This window comes from Borostomias antarcticus (assembly GCF_949987555.1).
Source record: "Borostomias antarcticus genome assembly, chromosome: 17".
NCBI lineage: Eukaryota > Metazoa > Chordata > Actinopteri > Stomiiformes > Stomiidae > Borostomias > Borostomias antarcticus.
In genome coordinates, this window is record NC_140250.1 from 21,765,321 (window position 1) to 21,779,638 (window position 14,318).

Consider the following 14,318-nt stretch of genomic DNA (forward strand, 5'->3'; position numbering starts at 1 on the left):
AATCACACTGATGAATGCCGAGGCGTCATCATCCACCTCCCCACAACTGAATGGTTTGGACATTTTCATGAAAACAGATTCATCAAATTGGTTGAGGCGGCTCAAACCAAGTAATACACAAGATAGGTGGGGACAATTGTGAAACCAGCAGTTTCGATTGTCAATGCCGTTGGAGAAGTGAGACAATTTGATAAGCACCTGCGATGCACCTGCATCAAGCCATGTGATCATTATCTCTGGTTTGCATGAAAGAAGGAAAGGTAACAGACAAACAAGACAAGAAACACAGAAGAGGTGCTGTTGTGTGTAATTCAATTTGCGGGCAGTATAATCTCCATTTGGGGCTGTTTGGCAGAATACTGATCTCATATTCTAGTCATGAATGAATAAGAAGGATTATCTACCTCTCATTTTTATGGAAATAACTTGAGCCTCAGCCCATGCATAAATTTAGACCTATCCCCAGACCATCGCGCTGTACCACAGGTGGTTGGTGTAGACACGATTTCGATTCACTGCCCCTGCCTTGCTCTCTACACTCGGTTCACCTTTTCAGACTTGATCAACTTGGCACTGACCTGAACGCAAAGCTAAGATCACTTTAAACTACCTCTGTCAAAACTGAGTTTAGCTACGACAAGGGTGGCTTTGTAAAATGCCATAATAGTAGCAACACATTGAAGCCTGGCATCTTGTTCTCCTCGGTCACAGATTACAACGGTCATGTCTACTTCGTTTTGCGTTCTCTCTGCTTCACAGCACCGGGTCCGAGCCGCCTTCGAGGATTCTAATTCCAAGTGTGTTGGCTTTGTTTATTTTGTGCGAGTGTAATTGCGGTCATCACTCATCCTGTGTCGTGACGGTGGCTCAAACACTGGGGTCCATTCTAATTATCAATACTGCGGGGGGGGGGCACCATTCTCGGGTATCCTTCCATTTTGCAACACTGCTGTTGTTTCCGTGTGCGATGACAACCCATTGCACTCGCAGCAGCTATGAATTGTTTTTTTACGTTGCTGTTTTGATTCCGTGACTGGAATTCAAAGACAGGACAGGGCCACACTGGATACAGACTGCTCTGTTTTCAGGGCTAAACTCGGAGTGCTCAAAATTGAAGCGCACATGGAGCATACAGTAGTACTGCCTGTTGATATTGTATACAGTGTAAGGTTGAAAAGTCTGCCGAGGTGAGGAGGGCACCGTATGAATCATGCCCTTTCAGCTGACATGGTCGGTCTGCAGGGCCTGGCTCAAAGGTGTGACCCTCTGGGACAGGGACAAAGCACTTAAAGAGAAAACACTAGGTCAACAAAGACCTCTCCACTGCACACTCACCTGAGGTGTTAGCTCCAACTGAACATGTGTGCTCACTCAATACAGAGAGAAATGTAACATCTATGTCTGCTAATGGAACAGTGCTCCTCTGTGACTCTGGGCCTCAGTCATTACACCGAACCTGCTCTTCGTTCACTGTGGGCGAAAAAAACAACCTTTCTGTGCTCGTCCACTTTTAACCCTGTCCATTCCGACTACACGAACTGGGAGTGACATTCTGTGTGGATAAACACACATCCTACAATCCAGGCGGAGTCGAGTTCAGATATCCACTAACCTTCCTGTCAGCAGGGAATCCAAACGTTTCCAGGAGTTGTATCTGAGCGATTCCCAGCCCACCCCGAGATACCTCCACCACCTGCCAGGGTGGGTACGACATACAGCCTCTTTCAGACTCCAGCGGGATGGAAAAGGGCCTCATGTTGTTAAAGTAATGGACTAAGACCAGGCTGTCAGCCCCTGTGAGGACGAAGGGGATCACTGCTTATTACCAAGGGCCGGGCTGTGTCTGACCTGCCAGGCGCCATATTACTGTCCCAGTCTCCCCTCTTCCCCTCCTCCCTCTCTCTCTCTCTCTCCTCGCCACTGGCCTCGTCTCTGCCCGGTCTCACTCTCTCTCTCCTCACCGCTGGCTTGGTCTCTCCTCTCTCTCTTCCCCCCTGGCTTGGTCTCTCCTCTCTCTCTCTCACTATCTCTCTCTCCTCGCCGCTGGCTTGATCTCTCTCTGTCTTTTTCTCTCTTTCTCTCTCTCTCTCTCTTCACCGCTGGCTTGGTCTCTCTTTCTCTCTCTCTCTCACTCTCTCTCTCTCTCTCTCCCCTCACCGCTGGCTTGGTCTCTCTCTCCCTCTCTTTTATTCTCTCTCTCCTCACCACTGGCTTGGTCTCTCCCTCTCTCTCTCTCTCTCTCTCTCTCTTTCTCTCTCTCTTCACCGCTGGCTTGGTCTCTCTCTCTCTCTCTCTCTCTCTTTCTCTCTCTCCTCACCACTGGCTCAGTCTCTCCCTCTCTCACATGACAATTATTTCTTGCTTCTGTCTCCTATTCTCTTGCAGCTGCCATTGCTTAGCCAAAGAGGTACTGTATGCTTAATTAAAATGAATGATGAATGATTCTCAGTCCCTTGTCAAAGGCATAAGGTCCAGAGCACTCTAAAAAGAGAAAAGGAGGCAGAAACCCAATGGGTTTGTGTGTGTGTGTGTGTGCGTGTGTGTGTGTGTGTGTGCGTGTGCTTTTACAGATATAAGAAGCTATTTACTTTCCCTCCCAGGACAGAGACTGGCTGGGTCTTTCTGAATCACTGACCATTCACAACTGCTACAGTGCTTTTGCTGTCTTTGAACTGGTTTACTGTTATTGATCAATGATACAACACAGGGTATCCCTCAACGAAATAACCCAACATATTTTATAAGTAAGCTGATGCCAGCAACCTTGTTACAACTTGATGTTACCAAATATATTTAAAATCAAATTAAACTAAATTGTAGTATATTGGTTAATTACCACTGTTTTACAATTTATTTATGTCCACATAGAGAATAATTACATACAGAGATCCAAATACTAAAGGTGCAATCAGTTACACAATTCATGGACCAGTGGCATAACTTTTTTTTCCCCACACATCTTTCAAGGGTACAAGTAGCAGCGTCTCCGCCATATATGGCGGCTGCCAATCACAGCAGAGACAGAACAGTGCTCTTTTTGGGCATCCCTAGTTGTTGGAACCCTCTAATGTGTATGTCCTAGGCTGCCAAATATGAACACAAGTAATATTGTACATCTACCCTAGCTCTGGGATAGTATTCAGGAGAGATTGGTACTTAACAACCTTGGTCGTGAAGGCTTCCTCTAGGCTAGGGTCAAATGTGCAGGCTATCGCCAGAATAAATACCTCTCTAGTTGACAACAACAACATCTGGTGTGTTAGCAGACATGTGTAAGTGGCTGGGTTACTGCAGAGATGGAACATGGTGGGATTGACACAGGAATGTTTGTGCATTCTCGCTGAGGTCGGAAAATTAGATATGTCTTTTACTATCAAGTCCACTAGTTTGTCATGACGTGCTATGTACATTCCTTTGTAAGTATAACAGGCATTCATGATGTGTGACATTGACTCTGTGACCTGTTCAGTGGTGTGATGCAAACAATGAGGAGCCTGAGTAGGAAATCAGATAGATAAGTTAGGTCTGGTGGGAAGGACTTGAAGTCTAGCTTTTACTGTGAATGTGACAATGTCCTCATTGAGCGTGATGTTCTTGAAGTATGAATGAGAGACAGAGTGATCAGCAGAGCGAAGACATGCAGGTGTTCCCTGAAGTTTTAGTCCAGTCCAGTGTTGCTGTTGTCGATGTTGTAGATCCATGAGGGTCCGCCTGGCTCCTGCAGATGTTAGCAGGGGACTGACTGTATCCACCATATGTGGCTGTTGCCTTGACATGGATGTAGGTGTCAGTTATAATGTCCTCTGAGACCCTCACGGTCCCCAATCAGGCCGCGCCCACTCCAGGGACACTCCTGTTCGGACGCAGAGATCATTCAGATCTGGCCGATCTGACCAGACCCCAAAACCAGCAGAGTGGATGTCCAGTTTCACGCTGGGTTTCCTCCTGAATACCAGGAAGTGGGTCTCTGACTCCCTGGCCAGTGGGACGTTGTGTCTTCTTACTGTAGGTCAAGGAACAGGAAGGAGACAGCTCCCTAACATCCCGGATCGTTGTTCAGCATCCTGAGAAGGTGGGAAGTCCGCATGCTGGTCTAAAGCCCTTCCAGGTTCGGTATGCCCAGCCATTCCTCCCCCTGGGGGTGAAAGATCATATCAGGGTTGCTGTGTGTTTTGAGTGCAAACCAATTCTGAACTAAGCTCACTGATTTATCATTCATTTCACACACACACAAACACACACACTCACATGCACACACACACACACTCACATGCACACACGCACACTGCAAGGACACGAGAGGCATCAGTAACACTCAACAGCGAACCACCTCCTTGCCAATTCGATGACTCGACTATGGGTTGACTCTGGGTTCACTCTGGGTTGAGTAATTCATCGTCCTCTCTGTGGCATGTCAATGAGCTGATGTTCACAGCTTTACCTTGTGTCCTCAACATTCATATTGACTCACTTAACATTGTACCCCTCAATGGGCATTCACTGATTGACCTTCAGTTGTCTACTGTAATGCAATATGAGGTTGAGATGATTTAAAACATAAAGCAAGTTCCTCAATCACAATTTTCTCACACTAGGGATCTTCCTCTTAGTCACAATGCATAACATGTTAGATTATAAGAGTGCTGCATGTGTCACATCTATATCAGCTGGTGATTTATGATGGAAGTTTATTCTTCTTCCTCCAAGCCAGTTCTCTCATCTCTTAGTCTGCAGGATTGGTACACACACACACACACACACACACACACACACACACACACACACACACACACACACAAATACACAAGCACACACATGCACACGCGCACACACACACACACACACACACACACACACACACACACACACACATACAATCACTCTCTCTCACACATACACACACAATCACTCACACACACCTCCCCTGGGTGATGGAAACGAATAGCCAGGTCCAAGAGAGAGTAGGTCTGGGTGATTTACTCCCCTGCTCCATCCCATAATTCTCCTCCTCCTCTCGTTGCCTCCTCTGGCGCCATGGAGATGAGAGCAGGGCTCTTTTTTCATTTGTTTCCATCAACATGCAAGAGCCTCCTGCTGAATATAGACGAACAAAAGCACATGCAGTACACAGCTTCAGGGGCCTTGCAAGCTGAGGCTCATCGGTTCGGCTATGCATTCCGGGTGGCTGTATAACTCTTATAGTACTTAATGAAAAAATAAAAATAGCATACTTTGGCTTAGTTAACATTTTGCACTGTTATTTAAGGACAAGCTATGTCTGGAGTAAATATTAGATTACCACACCGATATTCAGTCAGGAGTGTCGTGTGATATCTTTTTACTTTCAGGATTCACGTGAACCACATTCCTGTCTTCTGCTGTTTCACAAATGGTTTCCACATGCACAGTACATGAAGCAGAGCACAGAGGAGAAATTAAATTCCTGATGCATCTGATAGCAGCCCAGACGTCTCCGGCTCTCCTGCCGTCCTCCTAGCTGACAGGGAGGTTACTTGGGATGCACCGCTGGAGTCTGATGGCTGTCTGCTCCCTGAAGTCTCCTGCTCTCTCTCTAGTCTCCCGATGACGGCTCACGTATGGCCAGGGAACGTGCTTCCAAACCGCCTGTCTGTCAGGGAAAACTGAGGTACACATACAAGCGTCTCAGGAGACAAGACGACGCCAGGATGCCAACAGTTGTACAGGGAGATAAAGGCGTGTATAGATGTGGAGAGAATGAAAATGTCCGCTCTCAGGATTACTGGCCTGACGGGTTACCGCTCACGATTCAGTTGGCGAAGGGGCAGTTCAGACATGAGGCATGTCTGCCCCTGCTGTATGAACAAGGGTTGTGTTCTGCATAGAAACATGAGGATCCTTGAGAGGTTATTTGCAGGACAAAACTAGATAGCTAAAGTATAACGTCAATGACCACTGTAGTTGTATTGAAGTGCAACGCTGTAGTATGCACTTTGCCCATTGAGGTGTAGAATAGACATTTAAGCAACTGAAACAAAGTCAAAGTCAAAGTCAATTTTATTCATATAGCACATGTTCATACAAGCAAATGCAGCACACAGTGCTTTACAGAATAAATAAAAACATAGTTTATTAGTAGATGGTATTTAAGAAAGATAAAATGAGAAAATAAAACAGGACGTAACATACAGTATATGGTAAAAGAGAAATTGAAAATAAGAAACAGTAATACAGTACATTGAAAATGAGAATTAAAAAAGAGTGAAATGACATGATAAAAGCGAGATTAAAAAGGTATGTCTTAAAGGGGTCCACGTTTGCAAAACTAACGTTTTCCTTGTTTTTGCATGTACATTTGAGTCTCTGATGGGCTTTCTAACACACCTAGTATGAAGTGAAACAACCCAATCATTGTGTTGTGGTCAGCCGAAATGAAAACATTAGAAATCAAAGTCAGTCCCTGCCATTCAAATCTTCCATTTCATATACAAAGGCAACACAATACACTTTACAGAAAGGGGGAGAGGATGTAGCCTATAGTCTACTGATCCTACTAATGAAGTGGCAGACTGCATGCGGAGCGCAGCGATTCAACATAATCGATGAGTTTGGAGAGACAGAAGGCCATGCACCAAGACTCCATGAGCGCACAGCAGACAAGGGGTACTCAGGGGCGCGGCTGAGTCTGGAGACGTTACAATTCATGCAGTCAATAGATCTCATTTTGAATGTTACTGTAATGCCCTCTGGTTATAATAGAATATCGCTATTGGAGCTGTTTGATTCAAAAATGCGCAATGCTTCCTGCAGTTGGGTCGGATCGAGGTGCTGGGATGATCAACATTCTGTGGAACAGAATACCACTGCAGTGATGATTAGGCTCACACAACCTTCCCATGACAATATAATATTCTTTATTTTCCCCGAGAGGTAATTGTTGGGCATACAACGTGACATAAAATGAAGACATACTTTCTCATAAAACAGGGGGATGTAGTATAATATTTATAATACCTGGACCTCCCGAGTCCCAGTATTGGAAATGCAAGCTTCAACTCTATATGATCAATAAATCCATGCAGGAAATGTTGCACATCTCTTTCACTTGAGCAGCTCTTCTCGATCCGTGGACACCGGGCCCACTGACCTCGTGCAGGTGTTGACCTGTGCAGTACAGTGATTCAGACTGGGGCAGGATATAAGCAGTTTCATGTAAATGTTCTACCACTTTTAGGGCTTTCCATAGCCCCCAGGAAACCCCCAGAGATTCTTAGTGGCTCCAACTGACCTTTCACCTGGCTCACTGACAACACGGCAGATTGAGGCAAGGGCACGTTTGCCCAAAAATGCTGATCAGAAAGCTCTTATTCCTCTCGGTTTATTTACCGGTTTTGATTGCTTTGCTGCCCATCATCACTTCACAAGTATCCCTGGTGTGCAGTCTGACTGGAATACCTGAACAGGAGGAAATGCATAACCTTAAAAACAAAATAATTTACAACTGCTCTTCAGCAAACTGAAGATCAACTGCCTCAAATGAAATATTTTCATCAAAAAAGGATTGCCAAGTTGCTTCATTTCCCTGAGGAGATCTCGGGCCATTCCTGCAGGAGTTATAACTTGTAATCAAGATGATAAACAGAGAAGAAACTCAATTCAAATGAAGGTGAAAGCAACACTGGAGTAACTATTGGTTGGTGTTCTACCTCTGCATAACAAACTAATATCAAATGACATGTAAAGCCAGGACAATTTAAAAATGGAATTTGATTGTCTTCTTCTACGGTCTTTCTCAGGATTTAACATGTGAAATATAATGGAAAGACTAAAGACTAGTTCTAAAACTAGTATCTCATCTGAGCTGTTATATCTGAACTCTAGCTTCCAAAAGATCGTAAAAGACAGTCGCAGTAAGATGAGGAGAGAGGAGACTATCAGGAATGTACAAAAGTGTTCCTATTGTACACGTGACCCTTGCTGGTTTCAATCCCCAGCCTTGTCATGTCTGTTCTTTCACTGTTAACAAGCCGCAACTGATTTAGTCTGGTACAATTAAGCATGTAAACATCCCATCTCCATTAATGTTATTGAACTTTGGATAATCTTTAAAGGGAAAGATTTGTGAACCTTCCAGTGCCTCATAAGCCCCAAAAGCCTCAAAAACTCAATAATCCTTGTTGTTTATCCACACACTGCTGTTGGCAAAGTTTCCAACTGCACTGTCGGGTAAGGCCAGGCCAGTTACTGCTGATACGTTTTCCCTGTTTGATTTCAATTGCCTTAGTGGTGTGAATTATGCATTTATGCTAATAGGCCCCACAGCACATTGGCACAACATAAGAGGATGTACTGTAGAGAGTTCCTTTACAGAGGTTGCCATATATCTACTGTATTAGGACCGATGTATAAAGTAACTGTGGTCCTATGAATTCTGGATGACCGCCACAAACAGTGCTGACACTGGTTATTATCTATTATCTACCGTGCACGCACAGGTTGAGAAAATGCACTACCACTAAAATCATACATGTTGTAATGCAATTATCAAAAACAACTATAGGTCACTGAGAGGGCGAGTACAGGGAGATCTGTCAGACACGCTGAGTCCAAAGAACGAGCATGAGTCTGTAGTCTGCAGTTCAAGGGTAAGTGGTCAACAGAAATATTGCTACCCTGACTCAGCCTCTCTCTGTTGCAAACCAACAAACAAACAAACTGAATGATTCCTAAATAGATACCCGCTACCACTGGTGACAAAGTGACCTGCTCCTACACCTCTGAAAAAGTCAAAATCATGACGTGGGAAACACAATCTTCAACCTTATGAGAAGCTCAAAGGAGGGTGAACAAGGGGCTTCCCATAGAAGCAAGACCCATGGTGGTATATACTGTAGCTTAATAGTGTGGACTGCGTGACACTCTGCTCCCTCTGTGACCATAACCCCAGCCCTTTACGGTCTCAATTCAATACCAAACCTGCTCCCAGCTGAGAGTATACTGTAGGTGTTGTTTGGAGGGGAGTTGCCAAGGCGTCCCTTCGAGAAGCTCCAACCATTTTCTCACTTTTTTTTTTTCATATCATATATTTTTGGGCAGAATTATCACAGTGTATGAACGATCAAGGTTATCACACGGGTACAGAAATTATAACAACTAACTTACCTTGTAATGGCGTGTTTCCTCCTCATGAACATTTAATCCGATATCAAGCCTCTTGAAGGTGATACCCTTTCGCTCGTAAGACTTCATCATCATCATCATCATCATCATCATCAATAGCAGCAGCGGCGACAGCAGTATTCCTTCAAGCACAGTGACATTCAATGGACATTAGGCTACCTTTGAGTGCAATCACAATAATATTTAAAGGTTTGCTGGTGCTCTGGAGGTCATGCTAGCCAGCAGGAAAATAAGCCAAGGGACAAACTGGCATTATAAGCGCGAAGGTCAGCTTGTTAACCAAAGTAATTGGATTTCTTGGTTCTTTGTGGGCCTTTGGTCTCTGCGTACTAAGTGACAGCTTTTCCTCCACACTTTTGAGGATATTTGATCACTGCTCTGATTTAGTCATTGATCCCATTTACTATTTGGAGAAATACATCTCTATAAAATATAATTTGAAAGGGATACAAAATACAGCAATATATCTCTCCATCAGTCAGATTGCTGCAAAAATATATGATATGTGAAGGAATTAATGATGCTGTGTTTTCATATTTCATATGAACCAATATATTTTGTATCAGCTGGTGTACTGGTGGATGCTAATCCCCATTGATCATGATGTATATCTTTCTGATTGAAAATACAACTATCCAAGATTGCAATATTGTCAATTATTTTGAGCTGAAGTTACTGCCAGGTAGATTTAATCTGTTGTAGCCAGCAAGGAAAGTGATGGAATAGCCTGAAAGGATATATCAATAATTCACAATGCTGAATGTGAAAAGCTATAACCACTGTCTAAGAAAGAAGAATGAAATACGTCTCTGGGCTGTTTTGGTCAACTTTTTAAAACCATTCATCAAACTCGTACAATGTACAAGAACAAACAATGCTTTGGATCTGCAACTTATGAAAAGATCAACAATTGTAATCTGTTTCAGCATGTGTATAATTCATCAGCATCTATAATGCCACATAATATTTGTTTTTCATGTCGATTTTCCCTCACCTTTCGAGTAGGCTATAGAAACACCATAGACAACTTAATCTTTTGCATTTTTGCATTTCTTTTTGCATTATCTACTGTACTTCAATTCATAAAGTATACTCTTCAAAGTCATAAAGTACAGTAGGTATGACATTAATACAAACTCTTCAATATCCATGATTACTGTATGTGTCTAAAATGGAACCAGTGATGGATGTCAGTACCACTGTCACACATTGATAATGTTTTATTATGGGTAGATAATATGGTTTTGCTCTGAGGTTTTCCACGTCACTGACATTGGGCCTCATTCACCAATAAAGTTAAGAATTTCTTAGGAAGCATTTCTTCTTAAACTTAAATCACATCGTGTCCAAGAAGATTCTGACATTCACCAATGGGCCTCAATCACCAATATCTTCCTAAGTTCCGCTCTTAAATTTCTTCCTAAGTTTCTAAACAAAGATCCAGTCTGATACATGATGTGTTCGTCAACCGCTGGATGAGTTTGCATCTGCCTTCTTATAATAATGAATCCCACGGTTTCGCAAGTTGAAAGCGTGTGGCCGCTCACCTGAATTAGTATAGGTAAACTCCCCGCTACCCCCATATAAGAACATACAACTACAGGGTTGTGCGCAGATGTCACTTCTCTGAATGATTACCAGTCATCCGCGCCCTCGACTCGCCAACTTTTCGGTAGCATAATGGTTTAGGTGGGGTTGATCAGGTGCGTTGGCAAGTCAGAGGAATACAGGTCGAATCCAGCGTGGGCAATCAAAATCAGATTTTAATTTAGCTAAGAAAGCTTCCTACTACGAGGAATTTGCCTTGTTGCATAAACATTGCGAGGCAGAACAGTGCAAAATGTCAAAGTGATAGAATACAATATACTGTACAATAGTACAGTCTATAAGAACAGAACTTAGGAAGATATTGGTGAATGAGGCCCAATGTGTCTAACTAGATAGATACACTAAAGACACATACTGTGGATATTCAGTCAATTTCTCAAGAGGCAATCAAAGGTAATCAGATCCACACAGAGGCAGTCTAAGGTCGCTGTAGGGTCAACAACCTTCTCTGCTCTTCCCAGATGCCAGAACAGTTCCCAGAGGGTCAGTATGCAGCACCAACACCTTGGCCTGATCACAGGAGATAAGAGGGTGGGGATATATTGTCCAGCTACACATTACGGCCCAGTTAACAATGAGATCATGACATCAAGCTCTGTCTTTCTCATCTTTCTCATCTCTCCATTCAGAGTCATGAGTGACAGAATCAGTGATTGATGGGGAGTGAGACGGGAAGAGGACATCGACTAGACCTTTGAGTGAGGAAGTGTTATGATGGGAACATCACAGTCAACACATCTCAGGTTGAGATTCTCCACAACCAAGGTAGTTACAGATGAGGGGTGCTTCAGGGACTTGAACTGTGGCTCTGTCTCAATAGAAGGCATTGAAGGATTCACGTTATGTATGTCGCTAGCCCAATCTTCTTTAGTGGGCATATTGAAACATCAGAGGACACATTTGAAAAAGAGTATGTCACTTACGAGGACATATTCCTTAAATTGCTGTAGAAATGTGTAATACTACAACTGTAATGCAACAACATAATAATAATACAACTGCTATATGTCTAGATAGTGACATACAATATTGCTGTGGGATCAGGTTGCAAAAACACCAATAGCTATGATTATTAAGATGTCCACACCTCTGAGAGACGTGGAAATCTTTAACAGGTGTTTAAATTTAATTTTAATTTGATACTTTTTTATGCATAATTTTTTATTTCAAGATTAAGTGCCCAATCATCCCAAAGCTGGATGAGAAGAAACATTATTTGAGAAGAAACATTAACTCTGTTGACAAGTACTCAAAACTAAAACAAGATGTTTTCTTGGTCAATTATCTAAAGAAGTGCAATAAGCTGGACATTTTACTAATTTTTCTCTCTTAGCAAGAAGCAAAGCAACACTGAAATCAAGAGATAAGAACATGTAAAACAAAACCACCTTCACCTCTGAGGACCGGGTAGTCCTAAAAAGGAATTTTGAGCATTTTCACTCATCTGATTTGAATAATTCAGAAATGCACTAATTCAAACGTTTCTCATTACTCTAAGCCTATGAAAGGAAATAATGTGTAATTGAAGTGCCAGCATTTTAAAGAGACTGTTCTAATAACATTGTGTGCAGTTTTGTCCAGGAAAGTTATATTTTACATTGTTGAAATTACCAGAGTAAGGATGGAAGTGTGGGAAACACTTCCTGTGAGGCATGAAACAGCTTTGAAGAATAAGATGAAAGTTACTGTAGCCAAATTGAGGCAAAGCTTTCTTTGTGGTTCTGAAATAGAATTTAAGAACCATGATTAAATTATGCCTTTTGAAGCAAAAATATTTAAGTCTCAAATATCAAACCGAGTGAGATGTCTTATTATCTATTTTCTCCACCAGGTTAGGAAATACAAAAAATTACTGAATCTATGCCACCATCATTTAGATACAGTATGTGTCAAGAATAGTTTCTGGTTCAGTTAGAAAGCACTTGGACACATTTGCCACCCCGTGCTAGCACATTTTCTGTATCTGTTTTGCTTAATGTCATCTTGATCTATCTTCCCCATAGCTCTTGCCATTTTGCAGCCATCTGCACACTGTTTTTTAATTACCACATGCATTCCTGTAGCGATGAGAGTGCGGGGAGGGGAGGGGGGGGGTATAAATCTCACTAAAGCTGGGATTTATGTGTGATGGAGGAAGGTCTGATAAAGCCTTGGTGAAATATTATCTGGAGCATCCTGTTGGTATCACACTGAGTCGTTTACAAGGACAAATTGAGAGCTAAGCACTGTGCAAATATTGTCATGGGCAGACTGCTGGATTTCATAATCATTCTCTTAATCACACGTCTCAAACCCATGAAAAACAACAAGTTTGCCCCCTGTTGCCAGCTGACTATTGATGGAAAAGGGACAGGTGTCCTTCACTACTCATTATCTTTCACTATTGATTAAGCAGTTGAACTCATACATCAAGCATCTACAATACATCACAGACTGTCTTCATTAACTCGCAGTGGGTTAAATCATCCCAGCCTAGATTAGATTGTTTGATAGGTTGAGGGTTCACGGTCTGAATACACATTTCCTGACCATTGCTTGACATGGTTCATTAGCTTTGTGTTACAATATGAAATGTCATCAAGTCACAGGCTGATGCATGGTAATAATACAAAAGGAAATGGTTGGTACTGGCGGAAGCCATTGGGAATTATATAGCAACCAAAGTGCAGTATGAGAAAATGTTGAATTGAGTTGAATGCTATTTTAAAGTTCCCTAATTCATGCTGAATTGTAATGTTAAGGAAATGCGTTCATGTGAAGTAAACCACTGTGCATTTATTGTATATAGGATATATTGGGTTGTCCCAATGCCACAGAAGTAAAACAAGTAAACTCATACTGAGCTTGGCAGATTCAAAACAGGATGCCATTCGTGAAGTGGAAAAGTTTCCTGTATTTGTAGCGTTGTATAATTTCATGCTCTCTCACCACGGCCTCCCATCTGTGGCAGTGAAAAGGCCTCAATCTGTTCAATTGTGCCCGCCGTGGCTGTGTTTCCTGATCACATCTGCCAAGCTAGCCTTGTCAGCTGTTGCTCTGGCGTGTCTGGGCCAGGCATTAACTCCCCCAAGTGTGGCAAGAGATTGTAGGCTGAAAAGGCCACATGTCCCCAATGGAATGCCATGGGCACAAGTAGATTTGGCAGTTAAATACAGTCAGAGTAAAAAGCACAGAGCTATAACCATAACTGTAACCTACTGCCGCATAATAGAGAAATTTATACAAATTGTTATTAATTTATGTGTCTAGCATTTCTTTACTATTTGTAAAACGCTTTTGATAAATGCATTATTAACAGGGGGAAGACAGTCTATTTCAAGTGTCAAAGTGTGCGAATGGATTAGAATCATTTACATAGGCAAGAGACAGACACAGAGCTTTCAACGAGGAGAAAACAGAAAACAAAACCAATACTGTAGGTTACTAAGACCTACTGTATCCTGTGGTCTCTGGTGGACATTTACATCTACAAATGAATCAGTTTGATCGATGGGCTTCTGTTCAAGTAGTCCATGCACACCAAAGTGAAGTGCCTCCCTGTGGATGGGTAA